General features: G+C 37.4%; 1 protein-coding gene across 12 annotated transcripts in view; it reads left to right on the top strand.

Moving 5' to 3' along the window:
* Positions 1 to 840: 840 nt before the first annotated feature.
* RBM46 (RNA binding motif protein 46) overlaps positions 841 to 12,242 on the top strand; it is a 125,702-nt gene continuing 114,300 nt past the window's right edge. For 8 of the 12 annotated variants that reach the window (XR_008296071.1, XR_008296069.1, XR_008296070.1 and 5 more), the window contains exon 1: positions 1,014 to 1,526. The gene's annotated coding sequence lies outside the window, so the exon portion shown is untranslated. Of the gene's footprint in view, positions 989 to 1,011; positions 1,527 to 12,242 lie in introns of those variants that run through there. The other 4 variants (XM_015080658.3, XM_053216820.1, XM_027067778.2 and 1 more) reach the window with 3 other exon arrangements.

Raw genomic sequence — 12,242 nt, 5'->3', positions numbered from 1 at the left:
GTGTTATTGTGTAATCCAGTGGATTATTCTGGGCGTCAAATTCTTCATCTGTTAAAGCAGAACTATGTGATCTAGTTTCTTTCCAGTCTTACTATTCTGTGAGTCTATTAGTCTACAGAATTGGTACCTAAAGCCGTTTTTCTTTGCCATTTAAACTCAAGCTCTATCTTCAAAGGAAGCAAAATTCAAGGCGTGTATGCAGAATAACGCACAACTGTATCTAAGAAAGTTGGTTTTACATAAGGGTAGTAGTACCTGGTTCTTCAGCTCTGACAACGTCATCTCTCCCCAAACTGAATCAGGCTTGAATCAGGCCTACTAGGTCTCTCGATTCAGCCCATTCTCCTAGGCATTTAAACCACTTAATTTCTACATATCCGTCCTATCTGAAAATCCTTAGCAAGATTAGCCTTATACCTCCCATCCCCCATCCCCACACTGAAAGACGTCTAAACTAGGAGTTTAAGACTTGAAAACTCCGTCAAATGAGACGAACCTTTAAAATGTATCTACATTTCCCCCTAAGTAAAAGGAGTATGTTAAAATCATAGTGTTTGTTTCCCCACACCCTAACAAAACACACAGGATTTTCTTTTGGCAACACTGCATGTATGCCCGCCCCCTAAAGCTCCCTCTCCTTTCCCAATTGGCTAAAGTGCCTGTCACTCCAAGCACTTTTACACCCCTCCGAGAGCCTCATTCGGGTAAAAACCTTAGTCCCGCCCACTCTCCACTCCCTGACTCCTCCCTGAAGCTGGTCACTGATTGGTTGGGCCTCCACTCCGCGTGGGGCTGCCTAGGCCACTGCCCCGGCGCCTGCTGGGAGACAAGGCAAGGCGCGAGGACGGCTCGAGCTCTTCCAGGTGGCCTCCCCCGCTACGGCGACCCCCCCCTCCCCCGCTCCGACCGATTGGTCCCCGAAACGGTGGCGGCGGTTTGTGGTCGTTGGTCCCAGGGATTTAGGACCAACATTTGAAGACCCGAAGGGGTGAGGAGGGGATGGGGACAGCGGGGTCACAACCAAACCGCTAGTAACGGCTGGAGACCCCGCCTTCCGGCCACAAAAGGCCCCGTCCGATACACTGTTACGCCAGATACGCAGTGGGGACTCACGCCCCTCTGGAGGCAGTGTCTGCGGGATTCGCCCTCCTCACTCCCCTGCCCCGTCGAGCATAGGGAGGGCTAGAGTCATAGATGCGGTTCCCCAGCCCCAGAGGGCATCTTTTGACCAGATAGCTCTTGCTGTCACAGTTTGCGCCGCGTGGTCCCAGCCGTCCAGTCCCCCAGCTCCAGTTGTCGTCGGGGGCCCCTTGGCGGCTCCTTCCGCCCCTCGGGGGCCCTGCCCTCTCTCTGCTTTATTTCCGCTCTTCCCCGACATCTTCCGGCCGCTTCCCACCTGCTGCCCTCCATGTTCTCCTAGCACTGCCTCCGTCGACCGCCACACGTCAAGGGCGTCTGGTCGTTGTGGCGCCCGCGCGTCCCCTGTAGAGCCTTTGGGACGACGTCCGGGGCGTCCCGACTGCTGGGTGAGATTTGGCAATGATGTCGTCGTTTTCATTGAGTTCTAACTGGGATGAGCCTCGAACTTTCCTCTGCCTTTGACCCTTTCTGTTTATTCCCCAAGTGCTCTCTTGTGTGTAGGGTCGTGAACAGTGGAAGGCTGTGGGTGTTTGGGAAAGATAACTGACCCCCTTCTCTCCCGCGACACGCCGCGGCAGGCAGCCATGGACGGCAGTACACGCAGTAGTACCATTTGTGTTTCCTAAAGTCAGATAGTTTTAATTACAAACCTTTTAAATATTTTCTTTGGGGGGGGGGGTCGTAGAAAGACCACTGAACCTGATGTCAGGAGACCTGGGATTTAATAATTCTTGCATTGATGTTAATTGTGAGATCCTTGGGAAGCCAGGACCAATTATTTGGGCACCAGTTGCCTTATATGTGAATTTAGTTAATGTTGAAGTTTCTTTAAGCTCTCTCTTTACATTCTTGACAAATAATCTATAGTCTTTATAATAGGCGACGATTCTCATATAGGCCAGTACTGTAGAGGGGCTATCAGGAGGAGCTTTTTAAGACTTGGCTTCTCTTTAGAAATCTGTTCGCTTTGTGTTTAATAATGGCGTTAGAACCAGGCAGCAGGATGTGTTCAATGTATAAATAACATATTCACGTGTTGGTAGTATTTTCCTTATTTAAATAACAGGAAGATATTTTCATTTCAGGAATCACTACAATGTATATTTGAGCAGTTGGACAGACTTCCATACAGAGCCTTTCAGAATTAAAGCTCCTTAATCATCTGTAATGATATTCTTTCCAAGGTGCACATATAAAACATTCGTTTTTAAAAATTTGCACCTGTGTGCCATAATGGACATAAAGATGACTATTAGTGCTGCAATTGCTAAATATTAGCAGTGCTTTAGTTTCTGTTTAAGGCACTGCTTTAATTGCTAATTTTCATTTAAGAGGGTAGAATATTGGATTTGAACATTATTGCCAAAGATTATGATACATATCAACGTCTGAAATATAAGCATGTGTATTATTGGATCTGTTTTGAGTTACGAAATATTAATAACAATATGCCCAATTTATGGACTGATATTAAGCCTCCTATTTTTAATGGTGTCATTTTTGTTGTTAAAAAACAGACGTGTCGGTTTAAGGAGGGTTTGTGAATACAAATCAAATACCTGATGTAAAATCTGTCCAGATTTGTATGTTAATGCTGGGTCGTGTCTTATTTTACTACCTGATTGTTGCTAAAACGAATCAGTGAGAGAAGAAAATGTGATATCTATGTTCAAATTATAATAGATTTTGGATGAAAGCTTATAGGAGCTTTCCTTTTCCTTTTCCTTTATGTAAGGAATATCACTGTATTATTGTGTAGTAGCATACAAGAATTTTGGTTCTATTATAGGTATCTTTATACTAAATTCAAAGAATTTTGTGTTCAATGCAATATTTAAAAAATTGTTAATTAAATAATTAAAAAGTACTCTCTACAGTATTACTAAAAGTTGTGAAACACCCAGTACCAACATTTTTATTCATTATATATTTAACTTCTAGGAATAATGTGTCCTCATTATTTAATAAAAATAATTTAAAATGGAATTGAGCCAATCCATCTATACCCTTTCATTTTGAAATGATGTTAGACTTCTATATCCATACACTTTTGAGTAATCCTCATTTTATGTGGAAAATAAAAATAGTGCAGTCTGTCACTAAAATGAGTTACCACTTAAAAAACCTCCATTGACTTGGCAACCATGGTCTCAGCATTCCATACTCAACAACAATTGAACAAATCAGGAATTTAATACCATGTAATTTAAGGAATGCCATAACTAATATGCTTTCTATACAAGTGTTTTAATACTTGAAAAATTAATTTTTTTCACTATTGCAGTTTTTATTTTTATTTTTTTTTAATTTTTTTAACATTTATTTATTTTTGAGACAGAGACCGAGCATGAACAGGGGAGGAGCAGAGAGAGAGGGAGACACAGAATCCGAAACAGGCTCCAGGCTCTGAGCTGTCAGCACAGAGCCTGACGTGGGGCTTGAACTCACGGACCGTGAGATCATGACCTGAGCCGAAGTCGGACACTTAACTGACCAAGCCACCCAGGCGCCCCACTATTGCAGTTTTTAAAAATAAAATTTATAAAATGTTCATTTTCATTTCATAAATTTTTACAGTAATTTATAAGATTAAGGGTCAGTTTAAGTAGTTTGAACACAGCTGACACAAATTTCTTTAGATAAGTGATTAATTTTCATGTATATTTTGCTAAAATTGTGCTAGTAATTTTTTAATAGTATATTTTCTATTTTGAAAGGCAGTACAAATTTGAAAATTTCTATTTTTGTTAACTTATTACGGTTCTTAAAATTAGTGAAGATATAGTTAGCATTTAAAGCTAAAGGCTTGATTCAAATTGTTACTTGAATATCTATCCTGTGATTGGCTATGCCGTCTTGGCCTTCTACTTTATAGCTTAGAAAATTTTTTCTTTTTAATTTTTCTTCTAATTTTACTTTTGAAATTGAGCTGGAAAGGAATCTTTGAAAGTCCAAAGTTTAGGAAAAAAGATTTATCTGTGAAAACTAGAGTTTATTTATGGTACAACAGCTTTTAATCTGCCCTTCCCCACTATTTTTTGTATAAACTGTTTGTGTCATTCTCTTGCTTAGGACCCTCCTTCCCTAACTCAGATTCCTTGGGTCAGCAGTACTAATTGAGCCTAGAAGCTTCAGTTGGTATGACAGCTTTGTCATAATGTATAGGGCTGCTATACTTCCTTGGAGTTTTGGTAATTCTCAGATTGATTCTGGAATAGTTTAGAACAAATATTAGGCTGTTGTATGCCTGTTTTAGATTTGATTTTTAATTATCTGAGGTTCTTGATTTCTGGCCTTTTTAGAAACGTATTTTGTTAGATTAAATATGGTATTAAAGTTAGATATTTTTGATTTTTGAATTAGAGATGTGTGTATGTTACCTTTGTTTTGAAAGCTTGAAGATAAAACATTCCTTTCTAAAGAGAGAGTGAGGTTGGTGACTCTTACACTTTCCTAATTTTAAGTTTTTAAAATATTTTGATTGAGATTTCTTTAAATGTACTAAGTCTAGCATATGTTTCTAGTCATTGTATGTTAAAAAGAGTCTTTAATGTGGGGACTGCCATTTGTTTCAACGTGACACCCTAGATAATATAATATCTTTAAAAATACAACTTTAGAGACATGAATTGACCCAAAATACATGTCTGTAAGTAATTGCAGGGTGGTTTGCGTTGCACAAATCGGCCATTTAGAGTAAGCGATGAGTTACAGAAAAACAAAACTATGCATTGATTAAATTCTACATTTTGGGTAAAATGGAAACAGAAGGTATATTTATCAATGGTTCTATATGTAAGGCAGCATATTAAACTAGTCTTACTGTTTTCCTCATCCTTGCAGCATGCTTAAAAAAATATAAATCTCATACTTTCCTATTCTCCACATTGTATCAACTTGATGTTTTTCTTTAGTGTAATGGGACAGTATGATGTCCTGTAGGATGTTTAGGCCATTAAGGTCCCTCTGGACTAAATTCTGGAAAAGAGACAGAGTCAGAGTTTATTGATGTCCGAAGGTTTGAGCCATAGGTCTTTTCAGTTACTAGTTTTGTGACCTTAAGCAAGTCTATTTTAGTTGCTGTTGATTTTCTATGTATAACATTGGAGGTGGTCTACGGTCCACTTGTAATTCTAATATTTTCTTAGTAGAAAATCTTCCATGATGGTATAGTCAAAGCCTAGTAGAATAAAAACAATCCTAAAGGGAGGAAAAAGGTAGTTATATTATTTAAAATGCTTTTTGTTTGAAAAAGGGAGAGAGAATCTTAAGCAGGATCCAAACTCCGTGTGGAGCCCAATGTGGGGCTTCATTTCATGACCCTGGAATCACGACCTGAGTGGAAATCAAGAGTTGGGCTCTCAACCGACTGAGCCACCCAGGCACCCCTAAAATGATTTTAATTTTAAAGCAATGATAGAAGGACATTGCCCTTTTTTTTTTTTAAAGACAAAAGGCTGAAAGTTGGTTTGGTTAATTACTGTTTATCTCATTGATGGTTCTGATTGTTAAAGAGTACCTTAACTCTTAACAGAATCTGTTAATAACAAATTTATTTATTTATTGGATTTGATGTCACGTAAGTGTGTTCCTGGAGTAGAGTGTAAGGTACCCAGCTGACAGTACAGACTTCCTAATTCTGCCATTTAATAAATATGTGAAGCCAGAAAATTAGAAGAATCTAAAAATGATGGAAAGAGTACAGAGACAGTATCATCATAGTTCATCATAGTAATCATATGTATAATCATCATAGTAATGGACACAGAAGGGGGAATTGAGGAAAAGCTGAACATCTTTTTACCTTCTCTGGAGATGGTCTTTTACAGGATAGCTTTATTATTTAAAAAAACGTTTTTTCAGTATATCACATATACTTTTCAGATGTAAATACGTTTTTAAAAATTAAAACCCCAATGTTGTTGATAGTATGCTTCATTCAACCATCAGTATCATGCAGCTGTGTAGAACACTGATGGAATCTTTCTCTGTAATTTTGACTACCATCCTTGTAAAGGAAAAAGAGGACAGTGAGGGAACATAGGGAACAAACTGTATCCTGTAAAGAGCAGTTAAGGCAGCATTTTCCAAATAATTTTATAGGCAGTTAATACAGGTAGCAAGGAGAATTAGGGTGTCATGTTGAAATGTTTGAGAAGCAGGAGTTAAAGTTGAAAGGTTTTAACTGAAACTTTTCATGGCCTTAAATATGCTAATGTTTGTTGTGATACTCTTAAGAGAGACATATAGTGATTCTCAGATGTTATTTAGGTATGGAACACATTTTTGAGGCCTGTTAATAGCTCCTAGAATAGTATTCTAAGGGACATCATTTTAGAAAATGTTGGATTTAAGGAACTGGTCATGTTTAGCTTGAAGAAGAGGAGAAGAATTTTTCAAGTGCAGTTAGATGAAAGAGGCATGTTCAGTTTGGCCAGAAGGATGATATGAGGATCTATTTGTGAAAGTTACAAGGGAAGAAATTATGATCATTACAAGAAAGAGCTTTCTTAAAGAGTTAACCAAAGTTAAGTTGTTCTAGAGAATAGGAGTTTCTTGTAAGAATTCAAGAATAAGGTAGGTGACTGCTTTGCACCCATATTGTAAAGGAGAATTGTATATCAGATAGGTGGTTGAATGAGATGATTTTTAAGGTGTTTAATAAATTTGAAATTATTTTATTAGAGATTTTCCAAAAATATTTTTTGACTGATTTTTTTTCCCTCTAAGGTAGTATAGTTTTTAAAAAGTATCATGCTGTAGTTTTTTAAAGAAGCCATAAATATTTGAGTAGTTGTTACAATCATATTTAAAAGAATAACTATTGATCTGAAAAAACCTGGATTCAGGTACTGATTTTGCAACTTATATGGCCTCTGGCAAATCACATTGTTTTTTTTGAAGATCAGATTATTGAATATCAAAAATGAAGGTAATATGAAGTAGGCCTTCAGGAGCCCAATATTTAGGCAGACAGGTTTGAATATCTACCCTACCAATTTCCTAGCACTGTAACTTTATCTTAGTCTCAGTTTATTTTTGAAATGGAATAGAATAGTACCTAGCTCACAGAGTTATTGTAAGTACTAAATGAAATAATGTATATAAACTGCCTATCATCATGCAGGGTATATAAGGTGCTAAATATATGAATGCAGAAATAGACATAAAATGGAATTTCACAGATTAGGAAAGTAAAGGTAAAGGCTGTAAAGTAATTCATCCAGAGATTTCTTGACTAAGCTCTAGAACTCAGGCCTTCTCTCACCTAAGTCCATTATTTTCAATTAAATCACAATGTCCCTCCCTTTCTGTCTCATTCATTGAACATTTATCACATATTAGGGAGTGTACATGGTGGTAAAGATTTGGAAATAAAAAACTAGACCCTTCTTGATATCTGGCAGAGTTTAGGGGGGGAGGTGGTAGAAGGGATTGACAGACCAGCACTCTGAGGTGTGTTCTGTGATAGTAGTATAGAGGAATGCCTAATTTAGCATCGAAAGGGAGAGTCATGGGGTGGTTTTTCTGGAAAATGTTAGGAGTGGGAAATGCAAAGAGAGTGAGACAGGACTGTGGGAACAAGCTACACAAAGGCTGGTATGTGAGCACTTGGCACATTTGACAAATGGCAAAAAGGTAAGTATTGTTGTTGACATAGAGTAAGAAATGAAGTTGGAGACGTAGGCTGGGCCAGATTAGGAAAGGACCTTTATGGCTTTTTAAAGAGTTTAGATTTTATATGTAAGGGACAATGGAAAACCCCCAAAAAGGCTTCCTGCTTTTAATACAAGTAGCATATGTTCTTGACAGTCACAGAAAAGTGAAAATTAAGGTGCTTTGATTCCTCATTCCTACTTACCAATGGTAACTACTGTTAACGTTTCTTAAGTTTTTCTAAAATTTTTGTATGCCTATAAAACGTGTGAATGTATACTTGAGTATCTTCAAACAAAACATTCAGTTGGTAAACCAGTAAATATTGTTCTCTGGCATACTTTTCTTATATATTTCTTAAATATTTTTCCATATCAGCAATGCAGATCTATGATATTCTCTAACAATTGCATAATACTATAATTTTTTTAAGATTTTTTAAAGTTATCTATTTTGAGAGAGAGAGAAAGAGCATGAGCATGCACACACATGCAATCTGGGGAGGGGTGGAGACACAGGGAGAGAGAGAGAGAATCCAAGCAGGGTCTGCATGTGCAGAGCCTGATGCAGGGCTCGATTCCACCATCCACAAGATCATGACCTGAGCTAAAACCAAGAGTCAGATGCTTAACCGACTGAGCCACCCAGGTGCCCCACTATACCATAATTTTTTAATCAGTACTCTCTATGTAGACAACTAAATATTTTTCTAGATTTTTGCTTTTATATACAATGTTTCAATGCACATCTTGTGCATATATTTTTGCATGCTTGTGCAACTATATCTGTAGGTTAATTTTTTAGTAATTACTAAGTTTATATACATTTTAGATTTTGATAAATATTGCCAAATTTCCCTCTAAAAAGATAATTCCAATTTAATATGTACCTGCCAACAGTATATGAAGTCCTGGTAAGGATTTTTCTGTTAGACCCATCATCCAGCAAAAAATTATTGAGTATTTACTGTGCACCAAACACTGTATGGATAATAGGGAAAGTATTCAAGGCAGATGGGATCCCTGCCCTTATGCAGCCCAGAATTAAAAAGATAGAAAGTCGGCAGGTGTTTTGTTTGGTCTGTATAGTTTTTGTTACTGTTTTTATATTTGAAGTAATTTTCAGTTTGTTTTATTTTGTCTTTCTGACTATGCAGTACTCTGTTTTCAAGGAGCCGTGAGCCTCTTATAGAGATATTGCTCCTGAAAATGAAGGCTTGAAACATAAGACACCTAACTGGATGATGATGATAATACTGTTTTCTGGGTTATAAATCCTTTTAAGGCAGCTTCTATGCTTTCACTCTCTGTACTAAATTTTGGAAGGGATGGTAAAAGCCACATGGTCCAGTAGTACACCCTTTGCTTGAATCTCTACAGCATGTTTAGCCCATGTTTGAATACTTTCATTTGGTAGGAAGTTACCTTCCTATAGTATGGTCTATAGGTATATTGTATACTATACCTGTATAGTACACACACACACACACACACATACACACACCACATCTTTTTTATCCATTCTTCTATCAGTGGGCACCTAGGTTGCTTCCTTATCGTTATTATTATAAATAATGCTGCAGTGAACATAGAGGCATGTGTATCTTTTTAAATTAGCGTTTTTGTTTTCTTCAGGTAAATACCCAGTACTGGAATTACTGGATCATACAGTAGTTCTGTTTTTAAGTTTTTGAGGAACCTCCCTACTGTTTTCCACAGTGGCTGCACCAGTTTACACTTAACACCAGTTTTGCAGTTTTTGTGGTAAATTCAGCTCTTTGGTTCTCAGATTTTAAACATTGAGATTTCACATAAAAATCTGCCATTTCTGGCTTCTCTCTTTAAAATTGGAAAATGTGGCATAACTGGGCAAACTGGATTTGAAGATGGAAACAGTTTATTAGAATTGAGTAGTCATTGCCATTTTCAGATGGTGCATAGCACTTCTTAGAGTCTTGTTTTTGGCCTTTATGCTCATTTAACATTTCTTCCCAGGGCCTTGTAGGCATTCGAGTTGGTCATTTAGTGGATACACAAACTCACCATGTTCAAAGCTGAACTCTGATCTTATCCCTAAAATCTGTTCTAGTTCTGCCTTCCTCATCTTTCTGCTTCTCGAGTACTTTGGTGTTATCCTTGACTTCTCTGTTTATCTTCCAATCCATATCTAGTCTATCAGAAAATTCTGTTAGGTATATCTTCAAAATGTATCTCATATCAGAGACTACTTCTTTTCCCCTTCATCACCCTCTCTGGTCCATGCCACCATCATTTCTCACCTGAGTTTTAGTTGTAGTCTTCTCTTTGGTCTCCCTGCTGCCACCTTTGCTCTTCTTTCTTTCTTTCTTCTTTCTTTCTTTCTCTCTCCCCTTCTTTCTCTCTCCCCTTCTTTCTTTCTTTCTTTCTTTCTTTCTTTCTTTCTTTCTTTCTTTCTTTCTTTCTTTCTTTCTTTCTTTCTTTTTAAAGTTTTTATTTTTAAATAATCCCTACATGCAACGTGGGGCTCAAACTCATGACCCTGAAATCAGGAATCTTATGCTCTACCAACTGAGCCAGCCAGGCACCCCACTTCTTTTGCCTTTCCGCTATAATAGCCAAATGATCCTTTTAAAAGGAAAGATGATAGTACTCCTGTGTTCAAGAATCTATGGTGGCTCTTCATTTAACCTAGAATAAAAGCCAAAGTCCTTCGTTACCTGACTTACAAGGTCTGTGTCATGTGGCAGCTTATTACCTCTCTGACTTTATCTCCTACTATTCTTATTGTCTTCCTGACTTTGCCGTACCAATCCCCTTGCTGTACCTTTTGTGTGTCATGCACACTTCTACCTTGTACCTTTGTCCTCCTTTTTCTATTTGTGTGAAGTGCTCTTCCCAAATAACTGCATAGGTAGGTTTCTTAATTCTTTGCTCAAATGTTACCTTCTTATTGAGGTTAGTACTAGTTATTTATTTATTATTTATTTAAAATTTATTTATTTTATTTTGAGAGAGAGCTAGAGAGAGTACAAGTAGGGGAGGGGCAGAGTGAGAGGGAGAGAGAGAATCCCAAGCAGGTTCCATGTTGTCAGTACAGAACCTGATGTGGGGCTCGATCTCACAAACCATGAGATCATGACCTGAGCTGAAATCAAGACTGGGTCAGTTAACCAAATGTGCCACCCAGGCGCCCCATAGCTATCCTCTTTAAAATTGCACGCTGTCTTCTGTTTTCTGTTCCATGTGCCCTATCCCTGCCCCCCAAGCCCCCACATTACCTTTTAACATGTATTACTTACTTATTACTTTAATTATTGCTTGTTTTCTTCCACTGGCTAACAGGCTATGCCAGGGAGGGATTTCGCTCTTTTATTTACTGATGTATCCCAGACATAAGGAATAGTACCGGCACACAGTTGGTACTCAGCAAACATTTGTTGAACAAGTGAATGAATCTGAGTTTGCAATCCCTGGTCTGCTGTTTGTGTTTTTCTTATTATTTTATTAATTTATTAGACAATATTTTATTAGAAATTTATTTATTTTTGTATATTAAATAGTAAATACATTTATAGTGCTTATATCCAAAATACTGTTTTAAGCCCTTTCTCCATAATCCTGGCAACCACACTCACTGTGAGGTAGAAATTCTTATTATCTACTTTATACGGACAAATAAGCTGAAGCCAAACTTGCCCAAAGTCAGAGTTAGTAAGGGGGAGAACCAGGATTTGCCTTTAAGCCATTATTTAGATACTTGAATTTGCTTTTAATTATGACACCATGCTGCCCTTTTTTTATTTTGAAAGTAGCCTTAAATATGTGTGTTGCAGATCCTTTTTCCCTGTTTATAATTTTCTGTCTTGGTTTTGTTCTTTTTGCCTTCCAAGATGATAGTTAATATTTATGTAGTAAAAATAATACAGTAATATTTTCCTTTGAGGCTCTTTTGTTCATTTTTTAGAAAGGCGTTTTGATTCTAAGATTACTCATTTTTCCCCTTAGTTTTGATTTGTATTCACAACTTAAGATGATCAGATATCACCTTAACAGCATCGTGGAGATTTTGTTTGCAGGGCACAAGACTAAAGCCTGTAACAACAGTTAGGAATCTAGTACTGGTTCCAGTAACACATGATTGAGAACAGGCTGTGGGAATGGACAGGAAAAGATTGATTTCAAGATCTGTTCAGAGGTAAAATATGCAGGTGTTTGTGACTGAATCAAAGGAAGACTCTGGGTTAACTCAGATTGTGAAACTCTGTGATAGTTTGTAGGAGACGGGAGTATTTTTGTTGTGGTTTGTTTATTGGTTGAATGGAAGAATTGATGGAGATGTAAAACAGGAAGGAACTTAAACAGGTTTAGAAGTTAAAATGACATTGAGTTTTGGATATGTTGAATTCAGGATGCCTGTTGAATGAATATCTCATTCTCAATACATTCATTAGGCAGGTTGATAAATGA

Source organism: Acinonyx jubatus, chromosome B1 (genome assembly GCF_027475565.1).
Source record: "Acinonyx jubatus isolate Ajub_Pintada_27869175 chromosome B1, VMU_Ajub_asm_v1.0, whole genome shotgun sequence".
Classification (NCBI taxonomy): domain Eukaryota; kingdom Metazoa; phylum Chordata; class Mammalia; order Carnivora; family Felidae; genus Acinonyx; species Acinonyx jubatus.
Note: the sequence above shows the minus strand (reverse complement) of the source record. Positions and strands in the feature narration are given on the sequence as shown.